General features: G+C 39.8%; 1 protein-coding gene and 1 non-coding gene across 3 annotated transcripts in view; both read left to right on the top strand.

Annotated features, from left to right (window-relative positions):
- Xkr4 (XK related 4) overlaps window positions 1-23,441 on the top strand; it is a 404,161-nt gene that overhangs the window by 360,906 nt on the left and 19,814 nt on the right. The window lies entirely within an intron of this gene.
- LOC141422024 (U6 spliceosomal RNA) lies at window positions 13,098-13,201 on the top strand. The gene has a single exon (XR_012446693.1). It is a non-coding gene; the product is annotated as a U6 spliceosomal RNA (small nuclear RNA).

The following is a 23,441-nucleotide window of genomic DNA, read 5'->3' as shown; positions in this document are numbered from 1 at the left end:
TGAACCTAACACTTTAGTTTTTTTAAAAAATAGGTATGTATGCTTCTAAATTTAAATAAATACTTATGCTGCTAGATTTAAACTAAATCTATGAATTTAATATATTTAATTTCTTTTTTAAGTATTTCAGTATCTTAGTCCAAATTTTTCAAATGCTGCACAATTCCTAGAAATATATCACTTACAAATACACTAATGTTATTTGAATTTTGTAAACAGTACATTTTCAATATAAGAATCAAGCCAAAATCAATTACACATGACCTGGGCTGCATTATGAGTCTTTAACTTAGCACCTTCTATCTTCAAGTCACTTCATGTCACTTTATGTATAAGAACCATTTGCCAGTCCCAGCCTTCCTGCTGTCACTGTACATTCACATCCATATGTACTACAGACCTACACTATATTATAATTAATATAGTCTAATGAATTTAAATAAATTAAAAGTGAGGTTGGCACCTTAATTTTATCCCAATCGTCACCATTTCTGGCACTCTTCATTACTTTGCATAGATCCAAGTTTGCCTGGATCTCCTTTCCATATATCCTCAACTCTGTAACATGTCTTAGATCATCAGTCTACTGATGATTCTCTCAGGTTCTATTTCTATAAAATGATTTTAATGTGCCTTCAACTTAGAAGGATACTATATTTCCTCTAGAAAGAAATTCTAGTTTTGTTTTTTGTTTGTTTGTTTTTTTCAGCACTTTGAAGATGTCCTCTAGGGCTGCGGATGTAGCTCAGTGGTAGGGCACCAGCTTAACTTGCACAAGGCATTGGGTGTGACCCCCAGTACTGCACAAAGGAAAACCAAAACAACAGGATGCCTTCTGGTCTGTGAGGGTTCTAAATGTCAGTGGTCATTCTTCCTTTTTTTTCTGGACATATATGGCAGGTCTTTTGTGTCTGACCCCTTTTAAATTTTGTATTTTCTTTATCACAGCTTTTTAGTAATTTAACTAGAAAGTGGCTTTGGATGTGTGTATTGTGTGTGTGTGTGTGTGTGTGTGTGTGTGTGTGTGTGTGTGTGTGTGTTTATCCTGCTGTTGGTTTGTTGTGGTTCTAGGTTTACAATTTTACCAAAGTCAGAAATATTCTAGCCATTATCCTTCCAATATTTTTTTCTACTTGCTTCCCTTTTTGGCATTCCAGTTACATGAATGATGTACAACTTCCTATTGGCTTATTTGTCCCTGGGCTCAATTTCACCTTTTGGCCGTCTTTGTCTTCGTGCTTTAGTGCAGATAGTTTTGATCATGTTGTGTTCAGATTCACTGGTTTTTGTTTTATGAGGTCTAACCTATTAATCCTATCCAGTATAGTTTTTATTTCTGCCTTGTGGTTTTTATTTCTAAAGTTTCATCTGTTTTTTCATATCTTCCATTTCTTTCCTCATCATGTTCACATTTTCTTCTAAATTCTTGGCACATTTACAACAGTGATTTTAAAGTTCTTCTCAACTAATCTATCATATTTGCTATTTTGAGTTCTAGTTGCTATTTTGATTTTTCTCCTGCCTACTAGTTAACAATTTTATACATCTCTATGTGGCAATGATTTTTAGCTGGATGCTAGATATTGTGAATCCAAACTTTGTTGTCTTCTTGCAAAGAATGTTGAATTTTTTTGGCAGGCAATTAACTTGCTTATTAATGAGCTTAATGGTTTTAAGACTTGTTTTTTAAGTATCATTAGGGTAAGTATGAAGTACCCTTCACTGCAGGGCTCATGTAATCCTACTTTTTAATATTATAGGTATTCAGTAATGTCTTTTATTTCTGCTGGTCAACACTTACAATCTCCAGTCCTATATAAGCTCTGAATGTTCAGCATTCAGCTCCCTTATAGTTGATTTTTGCCTGACTAATGCATGTGTGACAAAAATGTCAAGAGGATGCCTGTGCTGGTTTATAGAGCTCTTTCTCTGCATCACTCCTGCTCTCCAGTTCTCTTCCCCACAATTCCAGCCACGATGGTGTCCCTCGACATCAATATAGGTCTCTTACAGAGCTGTACTCTACTAGAGTTCCCTTTCTTATGTCAAAAACCCAGGGCAACCACTGGTCTAGCTTAATTCATTTCCTTCCTACCTAGGATCCAGCCTGTGCTGTTACCAAGTATCTGAAACCATGTCTGGTATGCTTTGTCCAGGTATCTAACTATTTATGGCAGGAGAAAAAAATCCAGAACATGTATTCTGTCAATGCTTTATAAATTTAGTAGTAGTTTTAAGACTGCCTTTCATATAGGTCAGATATTCTTAACAATTACAAGTACACTTGAAAACATGCACATATTCATTCTTTACCTTAAAATAATAATACCACAATCTTATTTCTCTTAACCATTGCTACATTTAATTCTCAATTTTACTGCAGCTGAAGATTCTCACCCATTAAGGAGATCTGTGTCGTCCCCATTAACTGAGCAGAACTTATCCACAGTTACTAGATTCTTGGCAGTCCTGAGGGGAGCTGCTGAGTTCCATTCATAATTGCCAAAATTCAAAAGAAGGACCACTAGGTCTACACCCCTGAATTCAAGAGAAACACATCACCTAATTCTTCACTTTACTCACAGAAGTCTGCAACTTCACTCAGGTTAATTGGAGTTTGCAATTTTTTGGTTCCTAAGATATACGTATGTGTTTATGTCTTAACAGATGTTTAAATTCCATAGAATTAAGCATTTTTCAGTCAGTCTCAAGACTTCCAGGGGATACTGATATCTCATGTGGCACTGTCAAGCTTGCAGCTGTAACATATGTGGTCACCCTGTTGTCCTTGTGAACCTATGAGCACCGTGTTTGAACAGGCTTAAAGAGTTTGCACACAGACGGGGCAGAGATGAGTATGCTAGCACCAACATTTTGAGCCTGGAATTTTGCCTCTCCACACAAAGACTGCATGCAGTGGGCTTGACAAGGTAGTACAGGCCACATGAATATGACATTTTTTCCTTCAGGAAAAAACAAACTTCTGTAGGTATCTCAAACAAAACATTTAAATTTGAGAAGGAAGAGACAAAATTGGGGTGTCCAAAGGAGAAAAAATGGGAAATTTGGTGGTTCCCAGAGATGAGAAACCACCCCAGCAGCAGGGATGTCACAGTGTCCACCCTCTGCCCACACATAGCATCTGAACCTGGGCTTGGTTGACTGTCGCTCCAGCAGCACCCAGCTCACCTTTCAGAGGCACTGCAGCTGCTGGTACCTGTCACTTCCAGGAACAGGGAAGCTTCCGTTTTCTTCTCATACTTAGTTTGTTGTGAGTGCCTCTCATTGCCAGGAACAGATCCCAACTGAGTAGGGAATCTGGAAAATGCAGTTTCAGGTTTCCAGGCACAGTGGTGAAGGAAGAGTAGAAAAGGCCAAGCATGAAGCTGTGTCAACAGGCAACGCCTGGCACCATTGATTAGGCCACCTACTGAGACCACTCCACCTACTGAGATTCGCCCTCCTCATCCATAGGACAGAGATGGTCATGGTACCTATCTGTTAAGTTTATTGTGAGCACTGAAGGAGCTATAACTTAAAAACCCTACTAAAGCTATCTGGCACACAGGATGCTCTCCATAACTCACTGTGAGTATTGTTATTTGTAATGAAAATGCAGTAGAATGAAGGTCAACTCTACCTGGGTGACCATGCAAGAGCAGATGGTAGAGATGCCCGTGTCCTACCCCACAGTGCTACTTGTGCCCCCAGTGCTCCTTTTTCCATTTCAGCAAGGAATAAAACAAAGATGGCTTGACTTCCTGCTCACCATGATATTAATTACTTGTGGTCCCCAAGCCCTGTGTAAGTTAATAACCTTTGTATTCATCTATCCTCCCTAAAAGAAGTTCCTTACCAAATGCATATATTCAAAGGCACCATATGAGAAATATTTTAGAAGAATTGCCTCGGGCATAACACAGAGGTCAAATTAACTTGAGATTATGAACTCAGGAATGTTTGCTCAGGAATTAATTCAGTCTCTCATTCAAGGCCCTGTGGGCCTCTGGCAGGTCGGCTGGAGCTGGGAGGACTTTGATGATGTGTTCTGTGAGGAATACGGGGCATGTAGGCATTGATAAGTCTTAGGTCAGGCTAATGAGGGCGACAAAGATGTGGTATACTAAGTGAGTGGAGCTGGCCAGGTGAACAAATCAGAAGGTTTTTAAGAGCATCCGATGTGGAGGAAAAAGGAATCCTCTTACACTGCTGGTGGGAGTGTAAACTAGTACAACCACTCTGGAAAAAAATTTGGAGGCTACTTAAAAAGCTAAACATTGATCTACCATTTAATCCAGCAATACCACTCTTGGGGATATACCCAAAAGACTGTGACACAGGTTACTCCAGAGGCACCTGCACACCTATGTTTATTGCAGCACTATTCACAATAGCCAAGTTATGGAAACAGCCAAGTTGCCCCACTACTGACGAATGGGTCAAGAAAATGTGGTATCTATACACAATGGAATTTTATGCAGCCATGAAGAAGAATGAAATGTTATCATTCACTGGTAAATGGATGGAATTGGAGAACATCATTCTGAGTGAGGTTAGCCTGGCCCAAAAGACCAAAAATCATATGTTCTCCCTCATATGCGGACATTAGATCAAGGGCAAACACAACAAGGGGATTGGACTTTGAGCACATGATAAAAGCGAGAGCACACAAGGGAGGGGTGAGGATAGGTAAGACACCTAAAAAATTAGCTAGCATTTGTTGCCCTCAACACAGAGAAACTAAAGCAGGTACTTTAAAGCAACTGAGGCCAATAGGAGAAGGGGACCAGGAACTAGAGAAAAGGTTAGTTTGAGAAGAATTAACTTAGAAGGTAACACACATGTACAGGAAATTAATGTGAGTCAACGCCCTGTATAGCTATCCTTATCTCAACTAGCAAAAACCCTTGCTCCTTCCTATTATTGCTTATACTCTCTCTTCAACAAAATTAGAGATAAGGGCAAAATAGTTTCTGCCTGGTAGCAAGGGGTTGGGGGGGCAAAGGTGGGGGCAGGGGATAAGAAAGGGGTGGGGGGTAAGGGGAGAGAAATGACCCAAACATTATATGCACATATGAATAAAATTTGAAAAAAGCATCCAAGTTTGAGAAGCCAGAGGTCTGGGTTCAAATTCTGACCCTATCCCTTCCAAAGAGTGAGAATTTAAGACTGCCAACCACCCTGAGTTTCCATTTGTCCATCTAAAGACTAGGGGTATAGAGAATAATGCCTCAAGGCTACAGAGTACATTCTTATTATGAAACCAACCTGCAATTAGAGGCAATTGTAAGCCAATTATCCTCCTCAAGGAACTGCATCCAAAAGGTAGACCCAAGAAAGAAAAGAAGAGAGAGAATCTATTAGCTTTTGTGTGTGATTTTGTGTTTGAATAGCTATGTGTCATACATATTACAAGTACAGCTCAAACAAGACACTAAATAGCTAATTCTGGATGAAGTGGGAAATTGATTTTCCTACTTTGACACTTCCCAAATATTTGAAGTAGTTTCATAAATTATAATCCCATCATAATAAAGTACTGTTTGATACATCAGATTTTATTCAATAGATCTGAATAGTCACAGAGGGAAATAGTAAAATCAAATATTTATGTCACTCTACCTAATCTGTCCCTGCTTCGCTAATGCCCACTAGAACAACAAGACCTAATGAGCTTCCCTGGCCCTGTCCCTAAGTGTTAAATAAACTTTTCATTCCACACGCATCAGGATCACCTACCAAGACAGTTTTCTCCATGAAAATGGTTTCCTTCTCTCCAATGATCTATGAAAAGGTATCTTCAATCTCTAAATATTCTGAACACTATTTCCCTGGTGCCTATTTACCAAATTGCCATTTCCCTATTATTTTCATACTTAATCTGAACATTAGAAGTCAAGTAAGAGATTGACTGTAAACTTGTATCACTATTAAAATACAATGAGGACAAAAGCTTTCAGCCTAGTGGTGTGGCTCAAATGGTAGAGCACCTGTTTGACAAGCACAAGGTGCTGAGTTCAAACCTCAGTACTGCAATAAATAAATAAATAATTTTAAGAGGATTTCATAAGACCTCTACAAAGTGGTTGTGGGACTATTTGTGTGTTTGTTTTTCATATGCTTTTAAATGGATCATAGTGCAGAGATGCAGCTTGTATGTTTTAGTGGGTTTTTTTTTCAATGTGCTATAGCTTAGAAAAATAATAAGTATATTTATTGAATGTTTATTTCATTCTGTTTCTGTTCTAACCTTTCACTTTATTGACTTTTTATTGCCATCAAAGCAATCTGGTGAAATAGGTCCCATTATAATCTTTGTCATTTTCCCAAGAAGCCACCACCTCAGAAAATGTGAACTTCGTCTTTCTAGGTGTTCAACCTAAAACATTGGACTCATTCTTTTTTTTCCCCAAAAGCACTTATCTTTTGTTTATTGATTTTAATTGGTGCTGGAGAATAAACCCAGGGAGTGCTTTAGCACTCCTGGCCCAAGCTCTTACTTTATAACAACAGTTTATATAACAAACAGGAGATTCAAAGGGATATTTTTTTCACTTATTTGCTGAAGTCAGCCTTTCAGTTGTTATTCTTACATACTATTATTTGTAAAACTTTGATTTAATGCATATAATTAGGGAACATTAGGAAGCCACCTAATAACCATCAAACATATGAGACCATGCACATCCATAAAAATACACAATAACTGGACGTTGAAGTTTCAAATAAATTTGGGAATGTAATTTAAATTTCTGCAAGCAGAATTCCTTAACTGACTTCACAGTTAACCTGTCTGGTTACCACAGAACTGGTTCTCAGAATTGAGATGCTAATTTGCTCTCATTGAGTCTGCTTTTCTTATGATCACTGCTTTTCCAGAATCTTTTTTTTTTTAGGATATATTCATTGTACAGGGGGGAGTCATTGAGACACTTTCGAATACAATAGCCCTACATTATACATTGGTTAGATCAACCCCACCATCTCTCCCCCTCAACCTCCTCCTGCCCCACTTAAAGCATTTGCAAGAGGTTTCATTGTTCTATTTCATATAAATATATGAAGTCCATCAACCATATACCTTCACCTTAATCTCCTTCATTCCCCCTCCCCCTCCCACACGAACCTCCCCCCCCACATACACACTGTACTATTTTACAGTCCTGTCTTTCGTTATTAATTTCTAAATCATTGTTCAAAGGGGTTTCTCGATGTATCCCTGCTGTAAGTATACTTTACTTTGATACATCCAACTCCTTCCTTTACTCTTCCTTACCCCTTCTCTCCCACCCCCCATTTTCAACAGCTTTCAATACATATTGTTATATCCTTTACCTGCAGAGATGTAATGCATTTGCATGTTGTTGATGCTCTATCATTCCCTTTTCCTTTCCCTCCTTCCTGAGTTCCATAGAGTAGTTCCACTGTTACAAACATGTTCTACCTATGAGTTTGTGTATGATCATGTTTGGTTTTTATCTTTTGGATCTATTTCCCCTTATGAGAGAAAACATATGACCTTTGTCTTTCTGAGCCTGGCTTATTTCACTCAACACGATGTCCTCCTACTATATCCATTTATCTTCAAACCACATGTCATTATTCCTTATGGCTGGGTAAAACCCCATTGTATATATGGAAAATCGAGCAAATGATTCATTCATCAGTTGTAGGGCACCTGGGTTGTTTCCAAAGCTTGGCTATTGTGAATAGTGCTGCAATGAACATCAGTGTACAGGTGTCTCTATTGTATCCTGTCTTATATTCCTTTGGGTAGATGCCCAGGAGGTATCACTGGATCATATAGCAATTTTATTTTTAGCTTTCGAGGAATCTTCATACTTCTTTCCATTATGGTTGCACTAATTTACATCCCCACCAACAGTGTATAAGGACTCCTATTTCACTGCATCCTTGCCAGCATTTGTTGTTTTTGCTCTTAAAGATGGCTGGCATCATTCTTAAGTCTTCCCTTTTCTTGTCACTCACATCCAATCCTAATCCAAGTTAGCAAGCAGTTCATTTGAGATGCATCCCTTTCCTTGCTTTCTCCAAGCCTTCTGGATTATTCCCATGGCCTTCTAACTGGCCTGTCTGCTTCTCCCAAGATGAGAAAACACTGAAATTTGAGACCAAGGTGTCATCATTATTAAGTACATGAAGCATCAAACTCCATTAAAGAAATAGGTGACTAACGTGCTCCTTAAATCAATCCAGCTTTTCTCTCAATGTTCTCAGAATTTGAGAAGCATTTCCACCTATGACCACATGGCATAAACCAGTTAGCTCCTGGAATCCTGAAACAGAATTTTTTGGCTTAAAAGGGCATATCTTTGGAAAATGAATGACTGGTAAAATATCTTTTCAGTTATTATTTTTGCAAATTTACAAGTAAGGAGCCTGAAAGGTGTTCCAAAAGTGTGTCCTGTTAGGCAGAGAAAGCTTGTTCTCCCCATATCCACAGTGAGCCTGGAATGGATCAGGACCCCCAAGCTGAAACTTGCAAAGATAAGGTAAAGAAATGAGAGCAACTGGTTGTGGCAGCATGCTGGAGGAGAGCTATCCTGCACTAATAACACTCATTTGCTCTTTAATTATGTATTTACACAGCGGTCACTAAATCTCCAGCTGTTGTTCCATCTTTAGCTCACACTTGTCCATTCTGATTTTGCTTTCTTTGTGTTATAACTAGGATTCAGGATAAAGCCTTTGAGATTTGCCTCCAGTTTGTGAATCTATCCATCCCTACTTGTGGCTTCCTTGATTTTCCATATCAGACAGAGCATGCATGTCTTTTGAAAGTAAGAGGAAAGGAAATGATAGCCAGCATAAAATTTTAACAACATTAATTTTCTTGCTTCTTTCTTCCACCCTACTTCTCTAGAGTTTGACAGTAAATGTAGGAGGAAGCTTCTCTACTGCCCACAGTGTCTCACCCAGAATGCTGTGCGCCGCCAGGAGAATGGGCAGGCTGAGGAGCAGGTTAGTCAGAAGTTCTGGGGAGACCATCTGCTCCCTCAAATGGGGCCAAGAAAGCTCAAAGAAACAAAAGCACTGTGGCAAGAAGGGAAAAATGAACAAAAGCTCCTAATCCTTGAGTTTCCCTTCTTCCTAGCTTTAACTGAACTCCTCTCCAGATTTCTGTAAGCATAAGGTATTATCTTCGCCAGTACTGAAAGCCATATTCTATTCTCATGGTCCAGGTGGCCCATTTTTTTTTCTCCCTGAGATTGTCAGGAAACCTGGGTGAATGCCATTTGACAAAATTCAACCCTTATTCTCAAATAATTTACCGGGCAGCATGTTAGACATGTAGCTAAAAGACAAAAGAGACATAATACTTTTCATCCAGGAGCTGACAGTCGGCTCATTACCACAGATGGTTACTTTAACTACTAAACCACCTTCCTTTGTCTTCCCTTACTGCTAATCTAATGAAAACCACATGCACAGTCCCCCCTCCCTTACAGGAAGACTGGGATCTTCTGGGTGCAAAAAAAAGAAAGGATGGCCAGGTATGGTGGTCAAGCCTATAATCCTAGCTATTTGGGAGGCAGAAACCCAAAAGATCACAGTTTGAGGTATCTCAGGCAAAAAAGTTTGTGAGACCCTCATCTCAACCAATAAGCTGGATGTGGGGATACACACCTGTCAACCCAGCTACTCAGGAAGTATAAATTAGAGGATCAGAGTGGGGTCTAGCCAGGACATAAAGCAAGACCCTGTTTTAGAAAATAACCATAGTAAAAAGGGATAGAGGTGTGGCTCACGTGGTAGAGCACCTTCCTAGCAATCACAAAACCCTGAGTTCAAACCCCAGTACCACCAAAGAAAAATGAAGAAAGGAACCAACATTTGCTGAAGCCTCTGATGTCTGACAGGCACATGCTGTGTATTTATAATCACATTTGCCCTTTCAACAAACTGCAAAATTAATGTTGTCATTCCTCCTAGTTTGCAAATGATCAAACTGATATCCCATGTGTCTAGGAGCTGATAAGGGCAGAGCTAACAATTTAAAGCTAAACGTTGGTGCACAGTCTAACTTCCTGCCATGATATCACTTATTTCTTTAAGTAACTAAGAACATTGTGTCACCAACAGATACATGATGGCAAGCTAATAGAAACTGAAGACATGCAAGGTAAAGTTACACGGGTTTCAAACCTACCCAGCACTGGGCCCTGGCAGGTAATGAGCTAAGAGAAACACACAGGTGTCATTGTCTAGAATGCTGGGGCTTGTTGCTGATTGGATGGGCCAATGGATCTAAAGCAACAGATTCAATTTTTTTGGCTAGAAACCTTAATTCGTCTGTTGCCAAATTTGAAATTCAGCAAGAGTATGCAACTTCTAATTTAACCAAGTTTAATTAGGAATAGCCCCTGATTGTTTTTATTGTGGTAACATATTACATAACAGAAAATGGGTCTAGCATGTTAAGCATTTTTGAAGTGTAATGCTCAAACACATTTACTTTGTTCTGAAATTACTAACATCTCCAGAAATCTTTCATCTTCTCAAACCAAAACTCTTACCCATTAAATGCCAATTTATCCATTTGTATTTTACCTGATCTTTGAGGAAAAAACTTTCAGTTTTTCACCATTGAGTTTTAGCTGTTAGCTTTTCACAGATGGCCTGTATTGTAGCAAGGGCAAGGCAATTTTCTTCTATTCCTCATTTGTTGAGTGTTTTTTATCATGAAGTGGTTGAGTTTTGTTAGTCTTTTTCCACACCTACTGATTAATGTATTACATTAATTTATTTTTATATATATTAAGCCCTGTCCTTATATTCCATTACCTGTCCAAATTGGCATTCCCTTTTTCTACAAATACCTGATAAAAGCTGGTTTCTTGTCTGTTTGACTTAGATTGTGGGTTTATTCTGTTGTCATTGCATCTCATTCCTGAGAAGAAATGTCTCTGCAAACCTACTGTGGATTTGAGTAGGCTTAGTTTGTTCTGACAAAGTCTAGTGTGCAAAGTCTCTAAAGCCAGGAAAGGTACTTTGAGTATGGTGGGTCGTGGCTGCTCAAACAGTCCCTCAGGACAAGTTCTGCTTGTTGTATTCAATGATAAAAATTATATAATCCATTGATTTTTTTTCTCATTTTGGCTTCTGGAATCTCAGACATAAATTAAGTGCTCATTTAGAATAATGTTACCCTAGAGTTGTGATGTTACTTTTTTTCTTCTTCTTCTCTATTAATCATTTTCTTATATGTGTTTCTTTGACAATTATCTACTTCAAATCTGTTTTTACAAGTTTATTATTCAGAAAAAAACTCAATAGTAATTATTTGCTTCAAAATGATCTTGTCATTGTCATAAATACCAGACTACCTAGTATCTAAATTGTACTGTCTTTATAGTTTACTAAGCCCCCCAAAAAAAATCTGAAACAAGTATAACCCACGAGTTTTTACTGAGACATAAATGTCCCTTAATATTACCAAAATCACCCAAATATAAAGTATATTTTTACATATACACATACATGTATATATTTAGAAAGATTTATATAATTTATTCTCACTTATTCAGTAGATATGGAGAAATCTGGAGTTGATTATTTCCATGTGAAGGTCTCTGTCTTGGGAAATTACTATGCTTTTACTGCTTGCTAGCATACAAAATCCTAACTGAAAAACTTTTGCACTAGGGTGATAGCATGAATTTAATTTACCTCTGCCCTATTAGGAACATGTCTTGGTCAGGAAACAAATGCACATTGGATTCTTGATGATTTGTGTTTTATAAGTCTGTCCCCGAGGGTTAATTCAGCCCCAGGACACTAATAAACAGTCTTGGATCAGGTCATTTGTGTCTTTATTATAGGCAAGACTGGCACCCAAGCAATACTTCAATTTAGAACATCTCCAAATTCCATTCAGTTCACTCCAATGCAATTTATCAAGTAATTATCAAATGTGGTAGGCATTTTCAGTCTCTCAGTGTATAGCAATGAGTAGAAGCAGTTCACCCTTGGGAATTCCACAGCAGAGGAAGGCTGATAAATAGCCCAGAAATACAAAATGATGGTGGTAAAGGAACACAGAGTGGAGCCATCAGTGGCTGAGGACATGGTGGTTTCCTCAAAGTGGCACATCAGACATCACAAAGTAGTCAGCTGGAGAGTGAAAGGGGAGGTCCAGGCCCAGATACAGTTCACAGAACCCAAAAGCTTCCAGACAAGTGGAGGAGCATCTCCCAAAGCATTCCCAGAGTATAGCCCAGGGGCAGACCCAAGGTAATCACTCAGTAAGTGTTTGTTGATTGAACAAGCGAGTCTGAAATAATATGAAAAGAAGTGCCATAGCAGCATGCAAAGTGAATTGGGTAACTGCTGTCTCTCAGGGTCACTAGTAGTGGACTAAACCAAGCTAGAGATTGGCCAGGACAGGACATTAATGTGTGATTTTGAGAGAGTTCTTTATTTAAAGCAACCTTCCATTTTTCCAAAGAAAGGAAGATACATAAAATAATTTTGAAGCCAACTTATATAAATAATTATATATATTATATATTAATATATCATGCTATATATATTTATATATACATATATAATATATAAATACATTTATATGTATATAAACAATATATACATATATATAAATAAATTTAGATCATCAACACATCTATGAATAACATAGATTGAGATGCTTTTTTCTTTTCTTTGTCATCATTTTTCAACCATCTAGCACAGAGTAGGGAGCATGGTCTCTCCCCTCTCCCTGTGTTGATGTTCTGCACAATGCTGAACAGGTGTGTGGAGCTCCCACTAGTGATCACAGTACCTGACCATGGTTCTCCGTGGCTACCTGTTATCTTCATAACCACTTACTATATTGCTTTAAAAAGGCGAATCTGTAAGAACCAAAACTTAAGTGCAAACTCATACTTCTAGGAATAATTCCTAAATTGGGTTAAATTTCTTTCCTCCCTTTTTTCTTTACTTTTACTGATTTTGTACATCAATCTGTAATAATCCCAAACTTGCAGTGACTTAGGTCATTTCAAGTGCATATGTCTTCCCAAATAGGATTTTTTTGTTGCTGTTAAGAAATTCAGCAATTAAGAAAGCACTTCCAGTGCTCTCTTTGGCAGCAATATACTAAAATTGGACTGATACAGAGAAGATTAGCATGGCCCTTCACAAAGATGATATGCAAATTTGTGAAGCATTCCATATTTAAGAAGAAGAAGAAGAAAGCACCTCCAAAAAAGATGGTTCTGTCTATTCTGAGAAATATGGTGCAGAAGAATCATTCCATGATCATACAGAGTAAATGTGTTGGTCAGCTTTCTGTCACTGTAACAAAATATCTAAGATAACCAACTTATGAAGAGAGAAGGTTCCAAGGTTCCAATCCACAATCAATGAATCCTGTGGCTTGAGCACAACAGCCACACATCATGGCTGGAACATGTGGTGGAGCAAAACCACTCACTTCATGGCAAGGAATCACAAAAGGAAGAGGAAAGGGCTCAGGTCCCAAGGACCAAGACCCCTAGGCCTCCCCTCCCCAGGCTTCTACCATCTCCCAATAGTGCCATCCTTGGCACCAAGACATGAACACACGGGTCTCTGAAGAACATTCAAGATCCAAATATAGCAGTAAATATAGAACAAAGTCACCTGAGCTGGGGAAAGGCTTTTTATTTCTAAAAAGCAAGGTTATTCTAAAGAATAACCTTGAGTTGGTCTCAATGCTCCCGAACCTGAAAGCTGATTGTCACTCGTGAGATTTTGAAGGTTCCAAAGGGCCAGAAATTTTTGTCCTCTAAGAATCCTAGAGCAGAAGGATGCTTGGCAGGTCCAATCATCTTACCTTTTAGCTAGAAAGTTATCTGTCACTCCCAAAGATTTTGTAAAAGAAATTTTAGTGTTCTTCAACCACTCACACTGAACTTCTTTCCTTGGGGTTTTATTTTTTGTACAATGAAGATGGTGCCTAATAGTTATACAATTTTTTACAGTTTACAAAGTACTTCCACAGTGTCAGTCCTCCTAAAAGTTAAGAATCAAAGCATCAGCACACAACAGGCAGAATGGTCCTGTGACTCCCTTTTAGGGAAGAGAAAGAGTCCTCAGGAAAGATAGATGCTGCAGAAGGCAGTACAGGGACCTGGAGCAAAAGCTGTGAGGTTTGTGAACTGAGTCTCTCTGAGCAGCAGTCTACCAGGTGAAGTGAAAGAAGGCAGTCCCAGAGCCAGTAAGGAAGGGTTTCTGTTGGGGCATGCAGGAAGTGGAGGGCTACATTTATGGTGTGGGTCCTTGAAGGATTTTCAGCTGGGGAGAAACTTGATCAGATTTCTTTTTTGACAACAAAGAGAAAACACCTGTGCCCAACAAGGTCCCAGATTAGGGGAGGAGCAGATGAAACCACAGAGGAGTCACTTACCCAAAGTCTGCAGGGCAGCAATGCAGTCCCTATCCCTACCCCCTTCTGATCCTAAATCCTGAAGGGTGTGAGCACAGCTTTTGCTGCAGCAATGGGAAAAGGGGCAGAAATTACTCTCCTCTGTAAGACTGTCTCCATCCTGTGGTTGGATGCTCCAAAAGCCTTTCTTTGCAGAAGGCTGAGGGAACAAACTCTTTCCTTTCTCCAAAGCACTGGGCATTGCCCAGAGACAGAGAGTTCAAGAGGAACACAGAGTGATCCACCCCTCAAAAAAGTGGAGAAGAAAGAGTTCAGGTCCCCTCACTGCACCAAGAGAAGACAATGGGGATGACTGAGAGAGCTGTCCCATTTTTTAACCCTTTGGAATCCTCACAGGCTTGGCTTTCTCTGAGATAGTCCAACAGTGAGAACAGACAATGCTACACATCCAGGGTATTGAGTCATTTTTTTGTAATCACCTAGAAAGGCAGTCCTGGGTTGGAAAGCACAATTTACACAATTTATTGCTGCATTATTAAATGGTCCCAGCAGTGAGCCATGTTTTTTTGTTGTTGTTGTTTTTATTGACAGAGTAAAAAATTAGGCAACCCAGAGAGCAGGACACTGGCAAAGAGAGCAGAAGCCAGGATTCCAGTCCCTGTCCCTGGGGAAAAGGCCTCTTCCTGCCTTCGCAGGTCAGGGAAACAATTCATACCAGATCCTCAGAGAAAACTATATTGGTTAAAAGGCAAGGTATTTTTTTAAAAATTTAAATTTTCTGCCAGAAATTGACTTTGGAAGAAAGCTAGGAAAAGAAACAATCAAGATCAGACAAAGGAAGCATCCATTACAGTTCTGGGACTAAGCATTTTGGGGTAACCATTCCTGCTCCTTAACAATCTTTCTCCAGCCATCCACTGTCCTCTGCATCCTTACTTTCTTTCACTGTCCCCTCTCCCAGCTTAGGAAGGACCCCACAGCTAACTCCTCCTCCACACACAAGGTTGGACAGAAACCATAACTCACAGCATATAATTCAGGAAAATCCTAAGGTCCAACTAACTGCCCCTGTCACCTGGGCTTTACCAAGACTAGTCAGTAAAACTGCTTCTGTCTCATAGTTTTCTTTAAACCTAGGAACAATATTGTATTAGAGTTTCAATGTGACAAATACCCAAGACAATCAACTTAAAGGAGGAAGGGTTTATTTTGGCTAGGGTTTCCAAGGTTTCAGCTCCTCATAGCAGGGAAGGGAAGAATGGAGTGTCATAATTTCTTATCTCTTGAGTCCCTTTCCAAGTCCTCCCATCATGAATGACTCTGACCATGGGTGACCAGACAGTTCTTCTCACTAGGATTAACATTTGATTACAAACTCCAGGACCTAGACACTATCACTCTCCCAGGGACACACTACATTATAGATCCCTCTAAATAGGCCAATAATTGACATTGTTGGTGACACTCTTGAATGATTTGTGGCATGTGAGCCATCAAATTCATGTGCATGGCAGACTGCAAAGCCACTTTGGGAATGTATGGGAGGGAGGAGAAAAAGATCCCACCTCAGAATGTAAACTAGTGCAACCACTCTGGAAGAAAATTTGGAGGCTTCTTAAAAATCTAAACATAGATCTGCCATATGATCCAACAATCCCACTCCTGGGGATATACTCAAAAGACTGTGACACAGGTTACTCCAGAGGCACCTGCACACCCATGTTTATTGTGGCACTATTCACAATAGCCAAGCTATGGAAACAGCTAAGATACCCCAACACTGACAAATGGATTAAGAAAATGTGGTATTTATACACAATGGAATTTTATGCAGCCATGAAGAAGAACAAAATGTTATCATTCACTGGTAAATGGATGGAATTGGAGAACATCATTCTGAATGAGGTTAGCCTGGCCCAAAAGACCAAAAATCGTATGTTCTCCCTCATATTCCAACATTAGATCAAGGGGATTGGACTTTGATCACAAGATAAAAGCAAGAGCACACAGGGGAGGGGTGAGGATAGGTAAGACACCTAAAAAATTAGCTAGCATTTGTTGCTCTTAACTCAGAGAAACTAAAGCAGATACTTTAAAGCAACTGAGCCAATAGGAGAAGGGGACCAGGAACTAGAGAAAAGGTTAGATCAAAAAGAATTAACCTAGAAGGTAACACCCACGCACAGGAAATCAATGTGAGTCAACTCCCTGTATAGCTATCCTTATCTCAACCAGCAAAAACCTTTGGTCCTTCCTATTATTGCTTATACTCTCTCTACAACAAAATTAGAGATAAGGGCAGAACGGTTTCTGCCGGGTATGGAGGGGGTGGAGGGGAGGGGGGAGGGGGGCGGAGTGATTGGTAAGGGAGGGGGTGGGGTGGGTGGTAAGGGAGGGGGGGTAGTAAGGGAGGGGGTGGGGAGAGGGAGGGGACGGAGTGGGTGGTAAGGGAGGGTGCGGGGTGATTGGTAAAGCGGGGTAAGGGAGGGGGTGGGGGAGAAATGACCCAAGCATTGCATGCACATATGAATAATAAAAAGATCCTGCCTCAGACACTTGGACTGGCACAGACAGGGGCTAGGCTGGGTGCTGGCCTTTCTGCAAGCTAGGGGCAGAAGAGAACCTGCAAGGGACCAGCTTTAGCTGCAGGCATCATGTCCTTTCACTTAGTAAATGTCTATCTGCTTTTCTTGAAACTATGAAATTAATAGAAGTGTGTCACTTGTGCTCCTAATCAGGTATCTTTAGGGATAGAGCCAACCTTCAAGGAATTTATTCATGCCCAGACTCTATCTGTATATGGGACATGCTGACACTGAGAAGTTCCCTGTAGTTTGCCTGGTTGGTTGGTTGACATATCACAGTGCCTCTAGGCTGCAAGGACACCCCCAAAAAATCCCACTACAGCCACCTAGTAAGTCTTCCCAAAGTCACCAGGTTTTGCAGTTGGCCTCAAACATTTCAATGTGCATAGCGGAAAGTGTGAGGAATTTGAAGTTAGAAAACTGTGGGTGTGAATATTGACTCTCTTCTGGATTAGAAATGTGTCTACCTGTTAGCTGAGAAGACAGGAACTAAGGCCTGTGGGCCAATACAGCCCACTGCCTGGTTTTTCATTTCAGTATTGTCCATAGCTGCTTTTTCTCTCTAGTGTTAAAATCAAATGGTCATGGCAAAGGCCCATAAAGCTCACTAAGCCCAAAATATTTATCTATCCACTGGGTACGATTATTTTATCTTTCTAAGCCTCAGTTTCCTCATCTGTGAAATGGGCAAAATCACACTGAAGAACTGAAGCTGTGAAAAATAGATAATAAATGTGAAAAGGTCGGTGGTGTAGCAGCATCTGATACATTAGTATTTTCATCTCACTGTTGTCCAGTCACATCTCTCTTTGAGGGAAGGTGAGAGGAAGGACATGGCTTGCTTTTCTGTTTCCCTCTTTGTCTTCCTTTTGTCCCAGCTTATATCTACCCTACCACCTAAGGAGGAAGATAATGTACTGCTTTTAAAAATGGGTAGGAAATAAAATTACTCTAAAGGAAAATTTCCTTCTGATGCACACCTGTGGTTACTTATTTTATGTCTTTCAACTAGGAGTTTATGTCGTTTATTTTTTGCATAGATATAAGCATGTGAATGTAAAGTTGCACAAAGAACTAATGTCTTGCCTTTTACAGAGTTTGTTTCTAAGACAAACTATTATTTGGATGGTTTCAAATTCCCACACACAAAATGTTGATCTTCTTGGAAAATTTTAATAAAAAGCTCAATTAAAAAAAAAAGTAAAATGAGATGGAATTACATGAGATAACCTGTGAAGTCTTTTTCCATAATAAGGAAATAAATTTTCACATTGGGTGAAAAGGAGAGACACTTTGCTTCTCTAGGTGTCTTCAACTACTTTCATACTAAAACACTTAAATGTTTTCATTTAATATTCCCCTTATCACTTCCTTAGCAGCCTTACAATTTGCCTTGCAAAGAAATTGAAAAGTCCTCAGAATGGATTACAAAAAGAATGCATATCCCTGGCAAAACTAAATACATTAAAGCATTTAAATATTTTTAAGCAGAACTATTACAAGGTTCAAAACAGAGATTACACAGCTTCAGTGTAAAAAGACTGAGAAGTCTTAGACCCAGTGAACCTAGCATTACCTTCTTTACCTTCGCCTCACCCAGCAGCAAAGATCAGAGAGCAGAAAGCTTTGTATTCTTCCAATTACTGCCTTGATTCACCTAGCTGACTAATATGATTCCAGATGTATAGATCTATCATTTTTCTGTTTGTAACCAAAAGAAATGGACCCCATTCTGGTTTTGGATAATCATTCTATGACCTGCTGTTCTTAGTTCCGAGGACTGGGCTTGAACTGGGCAGCATTTTCCCTCAGGTGAAAGTCTCAGGAGGCTGGAAGGGTGATTTTAGTAGATCAGAAAGCTCGAAGAGAATTGCAGCATGGCTTTTCCCCCAGAGCTTGCGTTTCTGATCCATTTTGAGAAAAGAATCCCTAAGGAGCCCCTTTGGCCAGGTACAAACATGGCTGCTGTGGGCTCAGAGGAGCAAGTGGGGAGGGAGCTTGTTAGGAGTGGGGTACCTGTGGAGGTGGCATTGGTAAAAGGACCTCCAGGATCATTGGCAGCTCACCATGTTGGTACCCCGTGAGTCTGGCTTGTGGGAGATTGCAGAAGAAGCCACTGCAGTTGTCTGATCCCTGCTCACCAGGAGTTAGTGAGGAGATCCATTCAATCTGGGTGATAGTGACAGTTGTGGAATCTGGCAATTTCCATGGCTGTCCTCCTTGCTAATTCCAAGATTTGGGGCAGGATGTTTAGCCTGTCTTTGGTTCTCTGTTTCCTTGTTTGCAAAAAAACCTATTTGCCTCCAAAAGTTGCCATAACACTTACATTGGACAAGGAGGTAGGAACCAAGCATGTCACTGCATGAAGCCAGGCCCAACAAAATGCTTATTCCTTCTCCATTTGTCTGTGATCGTGAGCCACAAAAGCTCTAAGGAAACTGTAACATTTCTTAGCTATAAGACATTAATATGATATTGTCATCTAATGTCTTCTTTGCTAGTTTATTTGTTTAGGGACTGTGCCTGTAGGGAAAATATTATGGTATTTGTGGTGAGAAGTAGTTAAAATGCTCATCTGATCCTCCATCGCCCAGGAGAGTTATGTGGTAAATCCATTCCCAAACTGTTTGTGATAGAATACTTTAAATTTCTTCCAAAAATGTTAAAAATTAACAGAAAAGATGCTGAAATAGGCTGAGGAGAAGGGAAGTAAAGATGGTTGTGGTAAAGATGGCGGCAGACAGGAAGAAAACATGGGAGCAACTACTAGGCGACAAATGCACTAAGCCAAGAGACTGATACATGAGCAGTGACAGAAGCCAGGACATGAAGGTGAGCACAGAGAACACATCCTGCCTGCCCAGGGGTCATGTCACACACCTGCACAGATGTGTGGCTATAGTCTGTGTGCTGAGGTGTGCTGACAAGAGCAATGCACAGTGTTGTAGGCTTCTGTAACAACGAGGAAAGGTTTTCCTGAGGAAATGCCTGATGCTTAAACTGGAAACAGAAGGAAGAGTAGGGATCACCTGGACACAGTGGCTTTTCAAGGGAGTGCCAGCACTTCCTGTCTCTGGGAAGAGAACACAGCTTTATAGCTTTAAATAGCACTCAGAAGTGTGGCCATGGAAAAGTGTCTGCAACACAGAGGTGGCACAGGATGCTCAGGACAGGGCAGGTGGACATGAAGGGCTACCAGGTGGGGTCTTTGAAGGTGTCACCACAGAGCCCAGGCTATCGGCACCAGGAAGCTTCCCACAGCCTGATGCCAGTGAGGTAGCTCAGCACAGCCATGGCATCCATATCAGAAGGGAAACAGCACTTAGAACTCAGTAAGGGCCTTTAATTGATTCTGCATGTGGAACATACTTGTATCAGGCTCTCTGTATTTGTGTGTTTGAAATCTTTCATAACAGTACATTTTTAATTGAGCGAGAGAGAAAGAAAAGGAGAGTCTGGTTATGCAATGGACTGGTGGCCAGGTGTGCCCCTAACACTGCAACCTTTGGCTGGCTTGTGGCAGAGGAAGGTTATGCCCACCCCAGGGAGAAGGAAAGAGACAGGTTCATTCTCTTTGTAGAAAATCAAAGAATTAGAGCATTTGGTTCAATTCCCTGAACCTCCTACACCTAGGGAGTCAGGCTATCAATCCTACGAAGCTCCCTAGGGACTTCCAGGAATCTAGTTTACACCCAGACCACAAACGTGACAGGAGTACAGACTTTATTTCACAGTGTTTTGGCATTTTGGGCTCAAACTGAAATTGCAAAGAGGCAGAACAGGAAAGCAAGGAAGAATTGTGCAAACCTTTTAAGCATCTCGCTCTCTCTGGGGTTCTGGTTCTATGTTTGGAATATTCTCTTTCTCCTTTTCCTCCCTCTCCCCCTCCCTCCCTCCCTCCCTTCCTTCCTTCCTCCTTCCTTCTTCTTTAAAGTGCCAGTTGTTAGTATGTGTCAGGCACTGTGAAGTACATTAAGAGATAGAAAGATAAGCAAGACAGGGACTTAGCCTCGCTTAGAGGCCTCCTTCAATGAGAAAACAGTGACTAAACAAACACAAAATGAAATATAATTATGAATTGGAATAAGTGCTGTGAAGCACTTATTATTATTGGAAGCATTGCTGGATCTGAAAACATGTCTGTGGAAAGATCTAATTTACATTTGGAAGCTGGAAATGACCCCTACCTAGTCTAGAAGGTTCAAAATCAAAGGGTCCCTTGGATCATAATATTTCTGAGAGTCTTAGATGCCACACTAGTGTCTTATTCATCATTTTTCAGAGGAATTATTTAAATCCAGATGATATGGGCTGGTGGAGTGGCTCAAGTGGTAGAGCGCCCAACTAGTAAACATGAGGTCCTGAGTTCAAACCCCAGTGCCACCAAAAAAAGTGATAGAACTTTTGCCTGTGATCCCCACTCCCTACTAACCATAATCTAAATTGTCATTTTCTATAATATTAGAATAAATTCTCTGCATCTCTTATTAAACTGCATCTATACACAAATCAGAGGGAGGTTGCAGGAGCACAGGTTACTGGTAACAAAAAGCAGAAGTTCAAGATGTTCTGTTCTTTCAATGGGAGCTATAGGAACCCTCAAAAATAAATCTGGTTTTGTAGCAAAGATATAGGACTCAGAGCATGCAGAAAAGAATAGTTACAGAATACTTTCTTAGTCCATTTTCTGTTGCTGTAACAAAATACCTGAAGCTGGGTACTTTATAAAGAAAAGAGGTTTGTTTTTTAAGTTGTTCATCATGTTAGTCCTTACTTTTCTTACTTTAAAATTAATTGCATTTGTACAATTAATGGATTTCATTGAAACATTTTTATATTTGTATAGTGTATACTTCAATCATATTCTATCCCCCATCACCTTCTCTTGTCCCCCTCCCTCCACTCCCTACCCTCCATAGTCCCTCTTTTATTTGAATGTCTTTTTTTAATCTAGATTCCACATATTAGAGAAAAAATGCAATGTTTGTCTTTCTGAATATGACTTATTTCAGTTAACATTATGAGCTATGGGTCCATTCATTTTCCTGAAAATGGCATAATTTCATTCTTCTTTATGACTGGTTAATACTCCATTGTGTATATAAGCACCACGTTTTCTTTATCCATTCACCTGCTGATGGACTGATTCAATAAATTGCTATTGTGAATAGGGCTGCTGTGAACATATGTGTGCAGTGTGTCTCATGTGCAGGTGTCTCTGTGGTATGCTGACTTCTATTCCCTCAGGTAAATACCCAGGAGTGGTGGAGCAGGATCATATTATAATTCCAGTTACAGTTTTTTGAGGAACCTCCACACTGATTTCCATAGTGGCTGCACTAATTTAAATCCCACCAGTAGTGTATAAGGTACCACATCCTTGCTGTCATTTGTTGTTTGTGTTATTGATGGGTGATGGGTGCCAGTCTGACCAGAGTGAGATGGAATCTCAAAGCAGTTTGGACTTACATTTCTCTTATGATAGCACAGACTTTTAAATAAAGTACATTCCTTTCCTCTTTTGAGTTTTACTGGAGTATAAGAGCAGTTTTGAGGTCAGGTATTAGCAGTATTGAACCCTGTTTCATTAATACAAGTGTTTTTTGGTAAATAATTCAATTCCACATTATGCTCAATGAAGAGCAGGAAATAGGGTGAAAGAAGAGAGTAGAAGCAAAGAAGGGGAGGTAAGACAAACAGATAGAAAGAAGGAAGAGAAGAAAGCGAAGGGAGAGAAAGACAGAGGTAGCCGAAAGGAAAAAGACATCCATAAAAAGCTAAAGAAGAGGGAAGAAGTGTAAAACTTTGCTGTTCACTTGTACTATGTGATACTGATTTCCATCAGTTCCCTTTGAAAAGTTAGCTAGCTAACTAGCCACTATTAGATCCATAACCCTTATTCTGAAAAATCTTTATTCAAAATGGGCACGTATCTTAGACATCCTCTGAGAAACTAGCCTCTAGCTTACTAAGCAATGTCTTCCACAATTCAAAAGCACAGATCAGAAGGACTAGAAGTAACCTGCCAGCCTGGAGATTTAAAAATTAAACCTGTAGCTTATAATATGTGCCAAGGGTACATATTAGTATAATATAATATAATATAATATGTTAATATTATATGTTATAATACACTTTATGAACCCTTATCCAAAGAAAAAGTCTGCCTATCTATCTATCTAGCTATCTGTCTATCTATCTATCTCATCAGTCCCAAGTGATGGAATAAACTGTCATCCTGGCTACATGATCATTGAACTATTGGATCCAAAGTCAGATCAATCATCCATGCTGGAGTGCAGTAAGACAGAAAAGGAACAGAGGCAATCTAGTAACAGAGGCAAAGCACCAAGATGACAAGCCTTAATGAACACATGGATTTGGGTGGCTTTGCAGCATAGTATTTCAATCAAGCCACACTTAAATCCCTGTTCTTAGAACTGTGGCAGCCTCCCTGGAAGTTCATG

The sequence above is a fragment of the Castor canadensis genome, chromosome 3 (assembly GCF_047511655.1).
Source record: "Castor canadensis chromosome 3, mCasCan1.hap1v2, whole genome shotgun sequence".
NCBI classification, from domain to species: Eukaryota; Metazoa; Chordata; class Mammalia; order Rodentia; family Castoridae; genus Castor; species Castor canadensis.
The sequence above is the reverse complement of the archived record's forward strand: the minus strand, read 5'-3'. Positions and strand labels throughout refer to the sequence as shown.